The sequence below is a fragment of the Nicotiana tabacum genome, chromosome 5 (genome assembly GCF_000715075.1).
Source record: "Nicotiana tabacum cultivar K326 chromosome 5, ASM71507v2, whole genome shotgun sequence".
In the NCBI taxonomy this organism is placed as follows: domain Eukaryota; kingdom Viridiplantae; phylum Streptophyta; class Magnoliopsida; order Solanales; family Solanaceae; genus Nicotiana; species Nicotiana tabacum.
In genome coordinates this window covers 23,648,166-23,667,147 of record NC_134084.1, presented here as the reverse complement: position 1 = coordinate 23,667,147, position 18,982 = coordinate 23,648,166, and the positions used below count along the sequence as shown (strand labels likewise).

At 38.6% G+C, this 18,982-nt stretch overlaps 1 long non-coding RNA gene across 1 annotated transcript; it reads right to left on the bottom strand.

Moving 5' to 3' along the window:
* Positions 1 to 2,221: 2,221 nt before the first annotated feature.
* On the bottom strand, positions 2,222 to 5,743 carry LOC107762720 (uncharacterized). The gene is made up of 2 exons (XR_012709198.1): positions 5,476 to 5,743; positions 2,222 to 3,793 (listed from the first exon to the last, which is right to left on the bottom strand). It is a non-coding gene; the product is annotated as an uncharacterized LOC107762720 (long non-coding RNA).
* Positions 5,744 to 18,982: the final 13,239 nt, after the last annotated feature.

Below are 18,982 nucleotides of genomic sequence, written 5' to 3'. Positions count from 1 at the left end.
AATCTTCCAAATTCCGCTTTTGATCAAAAAGTCTATCAAACCATGTCCGAAAGACCTAAAGTTTTGCAGACACATCCCAAATGACACAACGGACCTACTGCAACTTCCGAAATTTCATTTCAACTCCTATATCAAAATCTCACCTATCAACTGGAAAACGCCAAAATTCCAATTTTGCCAATTCAAGCCTAAATCTACTCCATACCTCCAAAACACATTCTGATCACATTCCTAAGTCCCAAATCACCTCCAAAAGCTATCCAAACCATTGAAACTCACACATGAGCCCTTTAATACATAAGTCAACATCCAGTTGACTTTTCTAACTTAAGCTTACTCAAAAGAGATTAAGTGTCTCAAATCTTACCAAAACCTCTCCAAAACCGAGCCAACCAACCCGATAACACAAAATATAGCTGAACAAGGCAATAAGAAGCAGAAATGGGAAAAACGGAGCGGTATCTCATGAAACGACCGCCGGGTTGTTCAAGATGCTGGAACATCTTCATGCCTATTTTCCATTCGAATTTCATCATTTGCATAGGCTTCAAAGTGATCCTTTTTCAATCGACTCTTATGTTTTCTCTAAGCAGCTTGAACTGTGGCTAAATTCCACTTTTTTGCTCCATTATGAATGTCATACTTCTCCTACAATTTGATAGAAATATATTAATGCAGAAAAAGTGAATATTTTCGACCAAAAATTAAAATTTGACAACTTCGTACCTTGGTATATGCCCACATATCCTCTTTTATGTCCATTTTCCTCCAATCACATTTATTAAGAGGACAAAGGGTCGCATTCCTTGCCAATGTGCCAAGGAAGCTTCCCAACTCATTTACAACCGCTTTACTAGGACCAATAGGTTGATTGTGCTTATTTAGTACAATTAATTTATGCTCACGTCTCCCATGTATGCTTGTATATTTTTTTATAGAAAGGCCTACAATGAAAAGAATCAATGATAACCGTTATCATATTGTTGATCGATTTTATTATTTGAAAATATAGGATGTCAAATTATATATATATTCCTTGTTCTTCACATTATTCATTTGCTGGAGGAGTGGTAGAATCTAGTCACACTTGTTCCTCCTCAAGAGTGGTAGAATCACTTTGTATCCCTTGTTCAGCTTGTGTTAGTAGCCGTTGTTCTTCATTCAAACTTAGTTGATGCTCTTCATTTAACCATCTAGCTGGAGCAGATTTTCTTTGGTTCAACAACTTTTTTGGTCTACCAACTATGCAAGTGTCCCAGGTTTAACATATGTCGAGTTTTTTGCGCCTTTTTTGGTCTTGAAGGTCCTTGACTCATGGCTATACAAATTTGTGTCAAGTTAAGAACCTGCCAAACAGGGAAAAAATAGGTCTTTAGGATCAGGTACGATCATATAATCACTGAAAATAATGAATTTTTTACTTACACCTACATAAGGTTACAATAAAATTATCTGTTAGACAACCTCCATAGCACAAGTTTGTAATTCTGGAGAAGCTTACAAAATCATTCTGTTAAGCAATGAATTTAATTATACACATCCACAAGATTATATTGAACCAATGTCATCATCAAACTCCCTCCAAAATGTATCTTCAATATTAGGTCAATTCTCTTCCTCTGAATCATATAAATCAATAAAGTAATAAACATCTTTCTCAATTGGATCCTCTACATAAAAACTTGATAAACTTGTGATGTCAGTACAAAAGTATCACCAGTACTACACAATCTATTGAAATATATCAGTGTTAATCCATATTCATCTATTTCATTGTGAAACCAATCTCATTTAAACAGTACAATACTAAAACAATCCTAATAATCAATTTCAATAATATCCTGAATAACTCCATAATAGATAACCTCTCTATCAATTGGATTTTGGTCGCTAGCACTAGCAAAACTATCAGTCGTTGCTGACAAAGTAAGTCCACTATTTTGAGTCTTGCAACAAGTATCTCGCTTCAACGTATGAAATTGATATCCATTGATGAAATATGCAGTATATCTTTTGGCAACCATATTAGGCCCTCTAGCTAGCCATCACAGATGATTGGACACTTCAATGCTTTTAACTTTCTCTTTAAACCATTCAGCAATTCACGACTATGATTCCTTGCTCTTAACCATGCATTTTATCTAGTACGACTATAAATTAAATTCTTATATTCCTTGCATGAAGAATGATCAAATTCAGTCATTAGGACTTTATGAATGACTTTTAAAATATCTTATCATATAAATAAATAAAGCTTACAATATAATTGATATATATTTTATCTTATTTGATAAAAGTCTCGACTTGTTCATCTCCAAAATTGAACAGAATATATCGATGTGCTTCAATGCATAACTGTAAATCTATGGAAAACGTATTTCTTTTCTTTTTCTTCTCAATTCCGATTGGATGACCTATCTTAGGTAATATTGGTGACAGATCATCCCCTTTGTTTGAACATTCTTATCGTCCTCAACTTGATACCTACTGAATCTTGTCTTTACCCCATCATGTAAGTATCTCGAACAAAAGATCAAGCACTCTTCCGCTAGAACTCCCTCTGCTATTGAAGCTTCTGGATGAGCTCGATTACAAACAAATGCCTTGTACTTATATAGGTTTCTCTTAATGGAATACATCCAACGCAAATGATTTGGACCCCCCAACTTAATATCATCTACTAGATGGATAGACAAATTCTCCATTATATCAAAAAAAGTTGGAAGAAAAATCTTTTCAAGCTCACATTCAATCTCTTTGATTTCTGATTGCATTGCATCAAGATCTCTTCTCCTTATAAACTTACTACATATGACTCTGAAGAAGTTCCCCAACCTAATCAAGTCCAAAGAAACATTCATAGGTAACACTTTTCTAACTGCAACTTGGAGCAAGTTAGGTAACACTTTTCTAACTGCAACTTGGAGCAAGTAATGCATTATAAAATGAGCGTCATGACTCTTGTATCCTGATACTTTCATCTCTTCCATTTGCACACGTAGTGATATGTTTGAGTCACACCCTTTCCGTAATTTGGCATCACTTAAGACAATGCAAAATATCTTTTTTTCTTCTTCAGGTTTCATGGAGAAACAAGCTTTAGCCAAATAAACTTTTTCATTTCCATTATCTTTTGTTAGCTGAAGCTCCTTTCGTATCCCCATCTCTTGCAAGTCATAACGAGAAATAACATGATCCTTTGGCTTTCCATCTATATCCAATAAAGTCCCAAGCGGATTATCACATATATTTTTTTTGACATGCATAATGTCAAGAATGTGCCTCAATTTGTTATGTGCCCAATATGGTAATTCAAAAAGGATGGATCTTTTCTTCCACGGACTCTCATTACCTCGACGCCTTTTCTTTTGGCCCTTTTCAAAAATATTATTAAAATCACGCACCTTTTCAAACACTTCTATTCATGACAAGGGAGTGGGCATATGTCTATGATCCTCCTTACCATCAAATGATTTCCTGTCTCTTCGAAATGGATGATCAAGAGGAAAAAATGTCCGATGACTCATGCAACACATCTTATGACTATGCTTGAGATATTGAGAGCATATGTTATAATTACAAGTGGGGCATGCCCATCTCCCCTTGGTGCTCCATTCGGAAAGCATTGCTAGTGCTGCAAAATCACTAACTGTCCAAAATAAGGCTGCCTTCATCGTGAATGTTTAGTTATTATCAGCATCATATGTTTCTACACCAAATTCCCATAGTTCCTTCAATTCAGCAATTAGTGGTTGTAAGTACACATCTTTGTCATTTTCGGGAGATGATGGACCTGGAATGATCATTGACAACATTAATATACTCTGGCTTCATGCAAATCTATGACAATAAATTATAGTTCATTAACATACAATCCATGTACTATGAGAAATGTTCATGGTTCTAAATGGGTTGAAACCATCACTTGAAAGACCCAATATAACATTACGAGGATCTCTCGAGAAGCTTGGGTGCATGGAATCAAGATCCTTTCATGCTTCTCCAACATCAGGATGTCTTAAATTTCCATTATTCGATCGTTCAGTAGCAGGCATTTCATAGCTACAGATGTTTCAGGACACATAACTATTCTTTGAAGCCTAGGCTTTAAGGGAAAGTACCTTAAAGCCTTAGATGAGACTTTGGAGCTTGCATTATTCAAACCATACCAACATTCTTCCATCTAGAAAACCCACACAAAGTGCAATTAATCACACCCACACAGAGCACCAGTGACCTAAGTCATCTCATTATACCTAGCTATTGATAGCACCAGGGTTTTGAATCATACAGTAAATCCATTCTCTTCTCAAAGCATAGTTTGTACATACAACATATTAACAAAACTTAACAACTTAATCATCACATTATAAAATTAGGTCAACTAAGCATCAAAGAAGGCAGATTTAAATTTAACATGTAATCCAATAACAGAAACTTCGAAAACTCCCCTAGACAAGTTATCAACTTGAGGATCCCGTAATCAATGATCAAGAAAAAAGATTAACAACCAGATCAAGTTAAATTCATAAACTGTGATTACTGATTCATAGCACCATTTTTATCAACTTATGACAAAATTAATCACAAAAACCAAGAATTTTGCTAATATTATAAGTAGCGGAAAGTGGAAGCAAAATTTCAGAAAGATACCTAGAAAGTGAATAAATTGAATTTCTGACAGTGCACAAACACAGTTTAAGAGACTATTCAAATATAACTTATAATTACTTTTCAATTCTCATTATTCACCCATTAAGGCTAAAGATGAAACACAAACACAATTCAAGAGACTATTCAAAGAGGCCACTTATGATTATAATTAAATTAAAAAATTACAAATTGAAAAACTAGTGATGGATAGAAGCTTCTGGAATAAATAAAAGAAGTAATCAAATTGTAATTTTTTACCCAAATCATGAGATTAAATGAAACCTTACTGTTCAAGGTATGTAATAGCGAATAAATAAGAATATACCTCCAATGTTCTATGAAGGAATTGTCTTCAAACAAAAAAGCCACAACTAAATATAGAAAATGCAGAAACACACCTCACACCTATAGGTCGGAGCAAATCAATTAAGAATCCAAACCATACACTCCAACTCGCCAAAAATAAAAAATACAAAATAAATATGGGAGTAGTCTTCCATAACTTAAAGCTTAAAACTTTCAATAGAAATATACCAGCAACGAGATTCAAGAAAAATTATCACACCCATGAGAAATATTTACCCACATCGAATAGCAGCCCAAAATTAAAAATAAAAAAATAGACCCATATTTCTACTTATTTTCATTTTAAATCTTCAACAAGACTATCCATAAAATTAAAGCAAAATGCAAGAAATCAGTAACCAAGATTTAATTTTTAGATTTTTTTTAGGGCTTAAAGAATGAAATTGTACGACAATCACATTTGAAGGTGAGGAGAAAGAAGTAGAAAGAGCAAAAAATAAAAAAATTATGACCTACCAGAAGGGGAAACCTGCAAAATAAACCTTCACACCGGCCAGAGTTGTATGGGATTTTTCAGTGGGTTCTCTAGTTAGAGCTTCGCTAGCTGAATTAAGGATATGAGACCAAAATGAAATAGTGGTTTTAGTCGATGTAGTGGGCTCACATATTATTTTAGGATTTTAAAAAATAATAAAAATAAGAGATGTGGCGGGTTCATTAAATTGAGGAGGGAAAATTAGAAGCGTCCCAATAGCTTTTTTTTCCAGATAACCATCACCATAGAGGAAACTACTGTGACAAATACGACAAGCGTTATAGTAGGGAATACTCTTCCGCTGTCAACATATATCTCTATTGTGACAGTTCATTTTGTATTTGTTCCAACAACACTGGGATGATTATGGAACGGTTGTAATTGTGGCCATAGATTTCTAATGTAACGGTTTTATAACTGTTGCAAGTGAACCGTCTCAATAGGTCAGATTTCTAATAGTTTGATTGAGTAAATGCGATGTATATCATGCTAGCTATCCTGTTAGGGCTTCACGCCGATACTGTTGAGACCCAAGTAATCGTTTCTTGCTGTCATTTCATTTGATTAATTGATATTCTATACTCAGTCTTATTCATGCATATCATATCATGTCTTAGTCTCAGTTGTTATTATTTAGCACATCATATGATTGTTTCGGGCTAGTTTCATGGTATTGTGAGCCCGTGTGTGTGAGACTGGAGAGTGATGACTGAATGAGGCCGAGAGCCTGATTATGAGTGATAATTATGGGATCGGGCTGCATGCTGTAGTGGTTATGTTGATGGTTATGATGGCGTTTGGGCTGTAGGAGCCCCTCCGGAGTCTGTAACACACCCCCATTGAGCGCAAATGATATTTTGAGGGATGGATTTCCCTGGACATGGATTTGTTCGATGAATTGATGTCTAGAGATGGGTTTCTCCACAGGGTTGGATTACCCTTTACCTCGGTACCGAGTGACTTGTTGTCAGCGATGAGTATGTTCTGGGATGGATTTCCCTATCGGATGGCCATATGCGGTACCGAGTGGTTGAGTGTATATGTATACATACCTATAGATAGATTTCTCTTCAGGGTTGGATTACCCTTATTCCTCGGTATTGGTTGACTTGTAGTCAGTGTCGTATATATTTCGGGATGGATTTCCCTAGGCCAGATGGCCATATGCAGTACCGAGTGGTTGAGCACTTGAGAGTGGGTGCACATGGTGCATTTCATACATTCTGTGCATTGGCATGTAGAGTTAGCTGAGCTTTATATTCCACATCGTCCATATCTGTATTTATCTTACTGCTCGAGCTGTATTCTTGAATTGATAGCATGCCTAATTTTTGACAGTCTATTTCTATTTCCTGCTGAGGTTATGTTCGTCACTACCTATCAGTCCATAGGTTGGACTTGTTACTTACTGAGTTGGTATACTCACGTTACCCCCTGCACCTTGTGTGCAAATCCAGGTACCTTCGGTCCTAGTGGTAGTCATTGATCGAGGTTGCAGGCTTTGGAGATTGTTGAGGTATTTGCACGACGTTCGCAAACCTTAACCCTCTTTCTCTATTCTAGTTGTGTTTCAGTAAACATTGTGGTAGACTCTGCTATTTTTCTAGACGCTCTGGTTTTGGGCTGGTTGTGTCGTATTATGAATTTTGTCTTATGTTCTAAACAATTTATTTAAACAACAAAAGTGTTTTTCGCAAGTGTTTTAAATTCTAGTATTATTTTTTGGATTACATTGAGTCGAGTTTGGCCTAGTTCCACTATAGGCGCCATTGCGACGGGTTGAGTTTTGGATCGTGACAAGTTGGTATCAGAGCTTAGGTTACATAAGTCTCACGAGTCATGAGCGAATTTAGTAGAGTCTTGCGGATCGGTACGGAGACGTATGTATTTATCTTCGAGAGGCTGCAAAACTTTTAAGAAACTTCACATTCTTGAATTCTTGTCGTGTAAATCTGTTGATACGGGAAACTAAACTTGTGTTATTCTATTCTCACACAGATGGTGAGGACACGTACTACCAGTCAGGACTGGCAGCTGCCAGTACCACCAGTTGGGGCCGTGAGGGTCTGAGGTTGCGGTATAGGCCGTGGCAGAGGTGGAGGTGCAGCCCGCACTGTAGCTAGGGCAGCACCAGCAAATCCACCAGCTGCCCCTGTTCAGGATCAGGTTCCGAGTGTAGATGCCCAAGGGGTACCAGCTTAGGCACCAGCTGTACCTATGGTTATTCCAGGTCTTCAATAGATATTAGCTTAGATTCTGACCAAGTACACCAGTCTTGCTCAAGCGGTCGCTGTTTTCACTACAGCAACTACTTCCCAAGTTGGGGGAGGCACTCAAACGTACGTTGCCTGCACATCCGAGAAGGTTGTTCAGGGGCTTCAGACGTCGGGGGCACCACCAGCCCAGCCGGTTGCGCCTGCTCAGGACTATGTGGTACCAGTCATGCCTAATGATGAGCAGCGTAGATTGGAGAGGTTTGGCAAATTTCAGCCTCTGACTTTTAGTGGTAGAGAGGGTGAGGATGCCTAGGGTTTCTTGGACAAGTGTCAAAAGATCCTCCATACAATGGGTATTCTAGAGACCAGTGGGGTCTCATTTACTACCTTTCAGATTTCAGGAGCTGCCTTTACTTGGTGGGAGGCTTATGATAGGTGTAGGTCTATTGGTGCAGCGCTCCTCACCTGGCAGTAGTTCTCCGTTCTTTTCCTAGAGAAGTATGTGCTGCACTCTAAAGGAGAGGAGCGACACAGACAATTCGAGCAGTTGCGTCAAGATGATATGACTGTGATGCAGTATTAGATAAGGTTTTCTGAGTTAGTCTGTCATGATGTTTGTTTGGTCCCTACAGATAGGGAGAAGACCAGGAGGTTCGTGGATGGCCTCGCTTAACAGCTACATATTCTGAGGACTAGAGAGAGAGATAGTGTTTGGTGCTTCTTTTGAGGAGGTGGTTGGCATTGCCAGATAGATAGGGTTAGTTCGCCGCATGGGGCAAGTTGAGAGGGAGACCAAGAGCCCTCGAGGATCTGGTAGTTTTGGTGGTGTTCCTCCTGGAGGTCAGTTCCAGCATAGTAGAGGTCGTCCATTCAAACATGCTCAGTCAGCTCGTCTAGGTCACCGTGGTGGATCATCTGGCCATGGTTCTCATAGCTCACATCAGGGCCACTCATCCCTCAGTTCCCTTCCAACTCAGAGTTTGACTCATGCACCATCAGTTCAGGGTTCATTTATGCCTGGTTCTTCTAGTGGGTATCCTGATGCTTGGGGCTCCCTTCAGTACCCATTTCCAGTAGCCGATAGAGATTCTGTCCCCGCCTTATAGGAGGTTCATCCCAGTAGAGGAGTCAGCCTTTGGCTTCAACACCAATTACTTTACCACCCGCTCAGCCAGCTCGGGGTGGAGGTCAGTCAGTTAGGGGTCACCCTAAAGGGGGAGGCCGATCAGGTGGTGGTCAGACCCATTTCTATGCACTCCCTGCCAGAACAAATGCTATTCCTTTAGATGTTGTGATCACAGGTATTATCTCAGTTTGCCACAGGGATGCCTCTGTATTATATGATCCTGGTTCCACTTTTTCATATGTATCATCATATTTAGTGAGAGATTTCCCAAATGTATTTTCTGCAGACCTGTCGGGCATGCCGCCAGACAGGGATATTGACTTTGGTATTGATTTGGTGCCGGACACTCAACCCATTTCTATTCTATCATATCATATGGCACCGGTGGAGTTAAAGGAATTGAAGGAGTAGCTTTAGGAACTCCTTGATAAGGGGTTTATTCGGCCGAGTGTGTCGCCTTGGGGTGAGCCTATTCTATTCGTGAAGAAGAAGGATGACACTATGAGAATGTGCATTGATTACAGGAAGTTGAAGAAAGTCACAATCAAGAATAAGTATCCTTTGCCTTGTATTGATGATTTATTTGACCAGCTTCAGGGAGCAAGGGTGTTCTCCAAGATTGATCTCAAGTCAGGGTACCATCAGTTAAAGATTAGGGACTCGGACAATCTTGAGACAGCTTTCAGGACCTGATATGGTCATTATGAGTTCCTTGTTATATCTTTTGGGCTGACCAATGCCCCAGTAGCGTTCATGAATTTGATGAATAACATGTTTTAGCTTTATCTTGACTCATTTATTGTTGTATTCATTGATGATATTCTGGTGTACTCACATAGTCAGGAGGAGCACGCTGAGCATTTGAGAGTGGTATTGCAGCGGTTGAAGGAGGAGAAACTTTATGCAAAGTTCTCCAAGTGTGAGTTTTGGCCCAGACCGTCCTCAGCCACAGAGATTCATAGCTTTCTTGGTTTGGTGGGTTATTAACGTTTGTTCGTTCAGGGATTTTCATCTATTGCATTGCTTTTGACCAAATTTACCCAAAGGGTGCTCCTTTCAGGTGGTCAGATGAGTGTGAGGCGAGCTTTCAGAAGCTCAAGACCGCCTTGACCACAACTCATGTGTTAGTTCTGCCATCAGCTTCAGGTTCTTATGCAGTATATTGTGATGCTTCTCGGGTCGGCATTAGGTGTATGTTTATGCAGGAGGGTAGAGTGATTGCTTATGCTTCTCGTCAGTTGAAGCCCCATGAGAAGAACTACCATGTCTATGATTTGGAATTGGTTGTCATTGTTCACGCATTGAAGATTTGGAGGCATTATCTCTATGGTGTGTCTTGTGAGGTGTTTACTGATCATCATAGCCTCCATCACTTGTTGAAATAGAAGGATCTCAATTTGAGGCAGCAGAGACGGTTGGAGCTGCTAAAGGACTATGATATTACTATTTTGTATCATCCGGGGAAAGCCAATGTGGTGGCCGATGCCTTGAGTAGGAAGGTGGGGAGTATGGGTAGTCTTGAATTTTATTCTTGTTTGGGAGAGACCTCTGGCAGGTGATGTTGAGGCTTTGGCTAATCGGTTTGTGAGGTTGGATATTTCGGAGCCCACTCGGATCCTAGCTTGTGTAGTTTCTCGGTCTTCCTTTTTTGATCGTATTAGAGAGCACAAGTATGATGATCCTCATTTGCTTGTCCTCAAGGACAAGGTTCTGCATGATGATTCCAGAGATGTGACTATTGGTGATGATAGGGTGTTCAGGATGCAGGGTCGGATATGCGTGCCCAATGTAGATGGACTTCATGAGTTGTTTCTGAAGGAGGCCCATAGCTCATGATATTTTATCCATTCGGGTGCCGCGAAGATGTATCAGGATTTGAGGCAGCATTATTGGTGGAGGAGGATGAAGAAATATATAGTTGGGTTTGTAGCTTCGTGCCTTAATTGTAAGTAGGTGAAATATGAGCATCAGAGATCGAGTGGCTTGCTTCAGCAGATAGAGATTTCGGAGTGGAATTGGGAGCGGATCACCATGGATTTTGTAGTTGGACTCCCACAGACTTTGAGGAAGTTTGATGCTATTTAGGTGATTGTGGATCGACTGACCAAGTCCGCACACTTCATTCCCGTGTGTACTACCTATTCTTCAGAGCAACTGGCTGAGATTTATATCCGAGAGATTGTTCACCTGCATGGTGGTGGCCGCGATGGAAATTCCACGGACCGTAGTGATAGTTGCGCGACCACGATGAGGAATACGCGGACCACAGGCTAGAAGTTCAGAGAGCTATATTAACGAGGTTTAGGGTTTTATTTCACATTTTGGGACTTTGGGAGCTCGATTTGAGGCGAATTTTTGGGAGATTTTCAAAGAAATCATTGGGGTAAGTAATTCTAACTCGATTTTGGCTAATAATCATGAATCTATCATTGATTTCATCATATTATTTGAAATTTGGGATAGAATTTGGGGAAAATTTGTGGAATTTCATAAAATAAACTTTTGGGATTTGAAAGCTGATTCAAAGTCGGAATTGAGTGAAACTAGTATGATTAGTCTCATAATCAAATGAGTTGTAGGATTTTTTGACTTTTGTCGGATTTCAAGACGTGGGCCTAGGGCCCGTCTTTTAAGTTGATTTTTTTGACTTTTGGCCTAAAGCTTAGTATTTTCTTATGGGATTGAGTCCTTTAGCTCGTGTTGATTGAATCAAATTGTTTATGGCTAGATTCGGAGCATTCAGAGGTAGATTTGAGGGGCAAAGGCATCGTAGAGTAGGATTTTGGCTTGGTTGAGGTAAGTAACGCTTCCAAACTTGGTTATGAGGGTTCAAGACCCCAAACTCTGTGCTATATGATTGTATTGAGGTGACACACATGCCAAGGGACAGGCGTGCAGGTGTGCACCGTGAGAATTGTGGCCTGGTTCATTCCATGGAACCGCTTAGTGACTCTTTCTTGCTGATATTCTTGTTTCTATCATGCGATTGAGTAAATGCGCTGTATATCATGCTAGCTATCCTGTTAGGGCTTCATGTCGATACTGTTTAGACCCAACTGGTTGTTTCTTGCTGTCATTTCATTAGGTTCATTGATATTCTATACTCAGTTTTATTCATGCATATCATATCATGTCTTAGTCTTAGTTGTTATTATTTGGCACATCATATTATTTTTTCAGGATAGTTTCATGGCATTGTGAGCTTGTGTGTATGAACTGGAGAGTGATGACTGAGTAGGGGCCGAGATCCTGATTATGAGTGATAGTTATGGGATTGGGCTACACGCCGCAACAGTTATGTTGATGGTTATGATGACGCTTGGGCTGTAGGAGCCCCTCCAGAGTCTGTAACACACCCCCATTGAGAGCAGATAATATTTTGAGGGATGGACTTCCCTGGACATGGATTTGTCCGAAGCATTGAAATCTAGAGATGGATTTCTCCACAGGGTTGGATTAACCTTTACCTCGGTACTGAGTGACTTGTTGTCAGCGATGAGTATGTTCCGGGATGGATTTCCCTCGGCCGGATGGCCATATGCGGTATCGAGTGGTTGAGTGTATATATATACATACCTGTAGATGGATTTCTCCTCAGGGATGGATTACCCTTGTTTCTCGATACTGGTTGACTTGCAGTCAGTGTCGTATATGTTCTGGGATGGATTTCCCTAGGCTGGATGACCATATGCAGTATCGAGTGTTTGAACACTTGAGAGTGGGAGCACATGGTACATTTTATACATTCTGTGCATTGGCATGTAGAGTTAGCTGAGCTTTATATTCCACATCGTTCATATCTTTATTTATCTTACTGCTCGAGCTGTATTCTTGAATTGATAGCATGCCTAATTTTTGACAGTCTATTTCTATTTCCTGTTAAGGTTATGTTCGTCACTACCTATCAGTCCATAGGTTGGACTTGTTACTTACTGAGTTAGTATACTCACGTTACCCTCTGCACCTTGTGTGCAAATCCAGGTACCTTCGGTCCTAGTGGTAGTCATTGATCGAGGTTGCAGGCTTTGGAGATTGTTGAGGTATTTCCACGACGCTCGCAAACCTTAACCCTCCTTCTCTATTCTAGTTGTGTTTCAGTAAACATTGTGGTAGACTCTGCTATTTTCCTAGACGCTCTGGTTTTGGGCTGGTTGTGTCGTATTTTGAATTTTATCTTATGTTCTAAACAGTTTATTTAAACGATAAAAGTGTTTTTCTCAAATGTTTTAATTCTAGTATTGTGGTTTGGATTACGTTGAGTCGAGGTTGGCCTAGTTCCACGATAGGCACCATCATGATGGATTGAGTTTTGTGTCGTGATACAAATTGGTCTATCTCTTACTTGAGCTCAGTCCTTCCTTCTATCAGTTGTTATGTCATACTTGAAAGACCATTATGTAGAACTCCATGAAATTTTATTACCTGAGCTTGTTACTCTGGCCAAGATTGGCTCACGATATCTGTTTTTTCAAAGTTATCTTCTTGTGGGAACTCGCTCTGTTCGCCGTGTTGAGGTTCTTCTTGAAAATTGGCCATTAATTCTTCATCTTGTTGTCTTTTTGTTGCTAAGGTAGTCTTTTTGTGAATTTCATCTTGTTGCTCGGCTACTTGCCTCATCATTTTCATAATACGGGCAACACGTTCCTCATTCTGCACTTTATTGCTCCTATCAAACTCACAAATATTATTAGAAATGTCATAATAAGGTCTCTAAGAAGGATAATAAGAATTAGGACAACCATCCCAATAACCACCTTGACAACCACACGCATTACAAATATTTCACGCAAAAGATTGAGATTCACAATTTTTCCACTAGTGTGATCCTCCACAATATGGACAAGAATCATCAAAATATGAATAACCAAAATTTGACCACTTCTCATTCCAAGATGCCATGTCAACAAAGATAATAAAATATTAAACTAAGCTAAAATTAAAAACTTGAATAGATAAAAAGTAAAAGTCTAATCTAGTAAAACAGTCAATTTCAAAGTCCCCGACAACGGCATCAAAAAATTATTGCTCCCAAATGCACACGCAAGCATATAAAGTAATATAGGATTGTAAGTTTAGATATCGTACCCACAAGGACTTGTGATCAACTATTTACTAAATTAAACTAAGACAATTAATCTATTCAAGCGAATCCTAACAACTAAACTAGAGTAACAAACTAAGAAATTAAAAGAAATAATTTGGCGAATGTTAGAGACGAATTCAATGAGAGAAATATTCTAGAGCTATGAGTTATCTAACAACTCCATTGAGTTTTCTACCTAAATTGTCTAATTAATTTATCTAGTTTATTGATTGACAGGGTTAATATTGCTCGTAGCCTTCTCCCGAAGTATTACTCGCCTATTCCAGCTAACCTAACTCCTATATTTCTGTGGAATTAGGATTAACAAGAACGCATTTCTAATTTTCATATAGTAACCAAGCAAGACAATTAGGTATATCCCTAACCTAACCGCAAATCTGTTCTCGATGCTCGAGTTCAAGATCTTGATCTATTCAATTTTATTTGCAATCTAAAATTCCTTCTCCCGAGTTCAATCCTAGATTCATAGATAGTATTCAATTGGTGATAAAACAATCAAATAATTAAGTGCAAGATTGAATAAATAAATCAATATGACAAAAATAATAAGACCAATTCAAACTTCAAACTACAACCTTCATGTAGCACCTTAACTCTAGAACTAATAAACTATGAGATTAAAGGAAGAGAAGAGAAGAAAAAATAGTTATAAACCTCCTCCAAGTATGGTGTGTGTTCCCCCACGTGAATTCTCCTTCAAAGTATATTAGATCTCCTCCAAATTAGGTTTAGACTTGTTTTTATATTAGTTGGGGGGTCTTGGGCCGAAATAACCTTGTCCCGGGAGAAGTTGGAGAAGTTTCTCGCCACCAGTGCCCAAAGTAGTGTGGGGCGCTAGCCCTAGCACTAGGAAAATAAACATTCTGTAAATTGGGCCTCATGTAGCGTCCCATGCTGCCTGTGGCCCTGGAAATCGTCATTTTTTATATTAGTCCACCCTAGTCCTATGCGTGCCGAGGGCCCCCATGAGCTGGTCCATCATTTTTTAAAATATAATTTTATATTTTTTCTTTAAGTTCTAACCTAAAAAGAGATAACTATTTAAAAGTTAAAAAATATCTTATTGAAAATATTTCGCAAAACTTTATAACATTTTATACAGTTTCAATATATCACAACAAACACTAAAAAAATAAAATACAAGACTATATTTCATTCACTAAAAGTCAAAACTCAAAATAAACTATCCAAGAGAACGTCCATGACGCTTATAGGATATTCAATACATCATCTTCATCAAACATATTTGAATCTGCTTGTGACAAGGTTATCTTAACATCTTCACTTTCATCTACGTCTGCAATTCATATGCAATATTAATTAGTTAAATATTAAGATTAATTTAATTTTAGAAACTAATAACATTCAAATTCACATAAATTATCAATTTGAGTTTGGGAAAAGCCGTGCAGCTAATTTCGAGTAGTAACAAGTATTTGGACATTTTCATAATGGATGCAATTTCTGTACTTTGTAAGAACATGCCCACCAATGGTAAATGCTGATTTCGATACTACAGTGGTAATAGGAATACTAAGTACATCACGCGCCATCACTGAAAGATCGAGATCTTTTCTAGAATGGTCCTTCCAATACATGACAACATCTATCTCTTGAAACTTCTCATGATCAAGCTTTTGTTTCTCTAAGTAAATATCCAATTATGACTTTCCATCGCAAGAGGTAGTATACTTTTTATATTTTAAATAAATATATTTATTAGGCCCACGGGTTGGCCCAACCCAACCTCAGTCAAGCCTCACAGGCCACGAGCTTATTCGAACTGGGCTTAAAAGCCTCATTTTAAATGGGCTCCAAAAATTCTAGCACAACCCTGCTAAATGACGGGCTGGGTTGGTCTGGGCCAAGGGCCAAGCCAATATTGACTTCTTTATCAGTAGCAATCATTACAATTCGGGGCCATATGTTCCTTACCTTATTTAATGTCCATCAATTTCTTAAACATAAATATTATAACACTAACCCACAATTAAAGGGATTATTTTGAGCCATATTAATCTATCCACAATTCTTTCTCATCATTAATTTGAACTTTCTAAACTTGCCATTTGTCTATGAAATTTTTCTTCAAATAAATAGTTGCTCTTAAAATTACATTTACGTTATTCCCTCAAATAAAAATACATAATATATTGTAACGACCCGACCGGTCGTTTTGAGCAATTATACTTCTCTTGGTTGTTTATGAGTATGAGTAGCTCTATATGATGTATTATGACTTATGTGAATCATCGGTTTTGGTTTTTAGATTATCTAGAATTGATTTGGGAGATTGGTCTCAGCTAGAAGCTTAAAATTTGAAAGGTTTGACCAAGTTTTGACTTTTTAGTATTCAACCTCGGATTTGAATTTTGATGGTTCCATTAGCTCCGTTAGGTGATTTTGGACTTAGGAGCGCATCCAAAATATGATTTGGAGGTTTGTGGTAGAATTAGGCATGAATTGACAAAAATTAAAAATTTGACGATTTTGGTCGGTAGTGGAAAATTTGATATCGGGGTCAGAATGAAATTCCGGAAGTTGGAGTAGGTTTGTGGTGTCATTTTTTATGTGTGTTCAAAATCTTAGGTCATTCGGGCGTGATTTGATAGGTTTCAGCATCGTTTGTGGAATTTGAAAGTTTAGAAGTTCTTTGGCTTGAATTCGAGGGAAATTTGGTGTTTTGATGTTGTTTTGAGTGATTCTAAAGCACAACTAAGTTTAACTAATGTTATGGTTTGGATGGTTAACGAAGAGTTTGGAAATTTGGAAATGCAGCTGAAGTTGCTGGTTCTATCTTAACCGCACCTGCGGGGTGCGAACTACAGGTGCGAGGTTCATAAAAGTGAATTTGATGCGTATGTACGCAGCTGGATCGGAGGTGGATCTTGGTCCCCGCATCTGCAGTCATCAGGCAATCGCAGAAGTGGAAGCAGGCTTTTAATGAAATTTCACAGAAGCGGAGCCCTTTATGCAGAAAGTGTCCTGCATATGCAGAAATGGGACCGCATATGCGGTTTTGCTAGGCAGAAAATCCTAGCTCGAGGTTTTGTTCTCCATTTTCAATTTTGGGTTTGAAGAGCTCGGGAGAAAGGCGATGTTTTGAAGGATTTCAAGGAGTAACGCTGGAGTAAGTAGTTCTAACCTATAATGGTATAAATTTTATGAATCTATGGCTTTATTCATCATCTAATTGAGACTTTAGGGCATGGAAATTGGAAAGTTTGATTTGAGGATTTGAGGGACTAAATGGAGTTGGATTTTGATAATTTTGTATGTATAGACTCGTGAGTGAATGAGCTTTCTAGTTTTGTGATTTTTGTCAGATTTCGAAAAGTGGGCTCGGGGGCCGGTTTGAACCGATTTCGGATTCTTGGTCTAATTTGTTAGTTTTCTTGTAGAAATTATTACTTTAGCATATATTGATGGTATTGTACTGATTGTGAATAGATTCGGAGCATTTGGAGACCGAGTCGAGGGACAAGAGCATCGCTGAGTAGAGATTTGTTCGGTTTGAGGTAAGTAACGATTGTAAATCTATTCCTGAGAGTATGAAACCTTGGATTTTTATGTCATGTGACTATTTTGAGGAGATACACATGCTAGGTGACGGGCGTGTGGGAGGGAACCATTGGAGATTATGACTTGGTGCGTCCCATATCTACTGTAAAGTTGAACATTTTGTTGAAATTACATGCTTCTTACGTGTTTTAGAAAGAATTTTTGTAAATCAGGTTGGATGCCATGTTTAGGCTTTATGCCAGTGTTGTTGGGAACCTTAAAGGTCTTTTATTTCTATCCTCTCATTGTTTTCTATTGAAAATCTATACTCAGTCATGTTTACACTTATTTACTGCATAAGTCAATCTCTATTACTCCCTTTTGATGCATCATATAAATGTTGTTTGGGCTGAATGTCTTGTTTTACTGATTTATTACTGAGTGAGACCGATATCCTAATTTGTGAGGATATTTATGGGATCGGGCTGCACGTCGTAGCATGTTTTACTGATTCATGACTAAGTGAGGCTGAGGGCCTGATTGATTTATGCCATGATTAGCTTGTTATAGCGCTTGGGCTAAAGGATCCTCTTTGAAGTCTGCACACCCCTAGTGAGCACAGGTACCTACTGAGTGCGAGTGTCGAGTGCTGAGTGACTGGGAGACATGAGTGATGGTGATGTTTTCCCGAGGGATTGTATCTGAGCGATGGTGAGGTTTGCCTGAGGGGTTGTATATGAGTGATGTTTGTCGGAGGGGCTGTATATCAGTGATTTTTGCCCGAGGGGCTGTATATAAGTGATGTTTTCCCAAGGGGTTGTATACGAGTGATGTTTGCCCGAGGACCTGTTTATAATTTTATTTTTTTACTCACTATTGCATTGAACCTTTGTTCAAAAACTATTGAAAGATGTTTTAAATGATTTTAGTGGAACTGGATTCAAACAAGCTGATTTGATTCAAACTATGGTTTTAAAAGCGTATTGTATTTGACAGAGTTTCTGCGATATGAACTTTACTTGCATTACTGCTCGTCACTACTTCTCAGTCTTTATTTACTGTTGTTACTTATTGATTTAGCGTACTCACGTTACTCCATGCACCTTGTGTGCACATCCAGGCATTTCTAGACACGGTAGCGAGTGTTGATTTTTCAGTCACAAATCCATCGGAGTTAGCAAGGTAGCTGTTTGGCGATTGCAACTCTACTTTCCTCCCTCTTTATCTTCCCTTAGTTGTATTCAGTTATTTCCAGACTATGTTAGTCTTGATATTGCCAGATGGTTGTAGTAGATGCTCATGACTAGTGACACCCCGATGTCGGGCTTTCTTTTCTGCAATTTCGTTTTGATTTGAACTCCTTTGTAAAGGTTTTATATTGATAGCTTTGGAATTATCTTTGAAACGAGAATATCGGTTTGTTTGGATAATGTGTCGGCTTGCCTAGTACCATGTTAGGCGCCATCCTAATAGGGTCAGTTTTATAGCTGTGACAAGTTGGTATCAGAGCCTAGGTTATATAGGTCTCACGAGTCATGAGC